This window comes from Rutidosis leptorrhynchoides, chromosome 9, assembly GCF_046630445.1.
Source record: "Rutidosis leptorrhynchoides isolate AG116_Rl617_1_P2 chromosome 9, CSIRO_AGI_Rlap_v1, whole genome shotgun sequence".
Taxonomy (NCBI): Eukaryota; Viridiplantae; Streptophyta; class Magnoliopsida; order Asterales; family Asteraceae; genus Rutidosis; species Rutidosis leptorrhynchoides.
Genome location: NC_092341.1, coordinates 326,067,331 through 326,069,975, shown reverse-complemented (window position 1 = coordinate 326,069,975; position 2,645 = coordinate 326,067,331).

Here is a 2,645-nt window from a genome sequence, read left to right as displayed (position 1 = left end):
ATAAGTTGTTTCTAGACATGGTGTGCCTATGTCCATCATCTCCGACCGCGATAGTCGTTTCACTTCAAGGTTCTGGAAAACCTTACAAAATGCAATGGGAACCCGTTTAGACATGAGTACAGCGTATCACCCACAAACTGATGGTTAAATCGAAAGAACCATCCAAACATTAGAAGACATGCTGAGGGAATGTGTTATCGATTTCGAAAATGGATGGGATAAACATCTACCACTGGCAGAATTCTCGTACAACAACAGTTACCACACGAGCATAAAGTTCACGCCTTTTGAAGCACTTTATGGCAGAAAGTACAGTTCTCCATTATGTTGGATTGAACTAGGGGATAGTCAACTGACACGTCTTGAGATCATAACAACTAAGAAGATTGTACAAATATAAGAGAGATTGAAAATGGCTTGAAGTCATCATAAGAGTTATGTCGACGTTAGAAGGCAAGATTTGGAATTTTAGATTGAAGACAAAGTCATGCTTAAGGTATCACCCTAGAAGGGTGTGGTGCGTTTTGGTAAATGATGCAAGCTAAGTTCAAGATACATTGGACCATTCGAGATAACCGAAAGGATTGGACCGGTAGCGTACAGACTGAAACTACCGCAAGAACTCGGCAAAATTCATGACACTTTTCACGTTTCTAACTTGAAGAAGTGCTTATCAGACGAAAGTCTAGTGATTCCTTTAGAAGAAATACAAGTTGATACCAAGCTTCATTTTGTTGAAGAACCCGTTGAGATCATGGACCGTGAGGTCAAATGGTTAAAGCAAAGCAGAATCCCGATAGTTAAAGTTTCGACAGAATGCCCGCAGAGGACCAGAATTCACGTGGGAGTGTGAAGATCAGATGAGACTAAAGTATCCGCAACTAAAATTTCGGGACAAAATTTTCAATAACAGGTGGGTAATGTAACAACCCTACTTTTTCCGTTACTATCGTTACTTGTTTGTTAATTATTTAACCGTGATTACATAGAACTTTATGTGTTTAACTGATTTAAATGCATACTTGAGCTTGGAAGTTTACGTGAATTAATATAATGATATTAATTAATAAACTTATTCGGATAACAAAATATATAGAAAATGACACAGTTACGATAACCGCATAGAAAGGCTTCCAATTTACGGAACACACTTTTTAATAAAAAATTATTTTTAATAATTATTAACTTTGAGACAAATTATTTAATTTATTATGATATTAATAAATTAAACCCGGTGGATTGCGTTTCAACGACCGGTTTAATGTTCTGGGAACTCGGTACGGTTAACGGCACTCGAAACAGACCACGCGCATATAAGAAAATAACAAAAACGAGCCCGAGAGCACCCCACTTGGGCCATTTGACCGACTCCCCCGTGGAACCCCTTTAATTGACTTAATTGGGCTAATTAATCACTAGTGTCTTGTGTTTAGGGCCTAGCTTATTATATCTAGCAAAATAATATCACTGGCTCCTCATTCTTGCCCTAGTTTGGTCGACTGTTTCTCCTTCTTTTTCCTCTCCCCATCTTCAACTAGCATCACCACCATACTACCATCAAAAATTGCTTTTTAGATTAAACCTCCAACACGAATATTACAATTCACATCGATAGCTACGCATTGATATAAGTAATTGTGTGATCCAAGGTATATTTCTATGAACCCTAATTGTTATAAATCTGATTTTGATGAATTTTGATAGTGTATGATGTCAATTTCTCAAGTCTATACGCGTACATGTAATTTACTTGCGTTAGTTTGTTCGTTTATGTGATTAAGGTTAATCTCGAATTTGTTTTGCATGGTTACAGAAACATAACTTTGTTGAATGTTAAATATTATTACATATCTATAATCCTCTCAAAAAATTAATAATTTAAAGCTTTGGATTTGCGTATTTTCGATATCGTATGCAAGTTATGATTGAATGAAGTTTTGTTGATGAATCTGTGATTTATGAAAATTATGGAAACATGGGTATGGAATTGAGTTATGAACTGATCACCAATGTGTAGAGAATTTAAAAACATTCAATTTAGACTAGGATATCATGTTATTTGGAGTTATAGTGCTCACGTTATGCCTAAACGAATGTTCATGACAAAACTGATTTGCTCGGTAACCTAAAACTGATTTTAAAAGTAATTTGAAATGAGATTTTGAATCAAGTCTTTGAAATATCTGTAAAATTCATATGTTGTAGATAACTTTTCATCTAGGTCTTGTGTTTTTTGGATCTGTATTGCTTGCGTAATGTGCATGCCAAAATGATGACCTGTATTCTGTCCAAATCTGCTATGTATGCACCTTTAGCTCTATAAGTTGACTTGTGGATGATTTGAGAACTTGAGCTTTTGATCAATGTCTAGTTTATAGAAAACCTTGAAACCTAATACATTATGCACAATGAGGCCAAAGATTTGCTAACTACTGAATTGAGCTAAAACAGAAGGTCTGACTTTACGGAATAAACTGTACCAATTGGCTAAACCAAAACATCTCATCTTTTGATATGTGTTATTTTAGCTTGTCCTTGAACCATGGACACTTACCTTGCTTGTTTTACGTGCTCCTAGCTCCGGTTATGACCATTTTGAGATTGATGCGCGGATTGAAACTGATTTCATGCAACGTGTTTTGTGA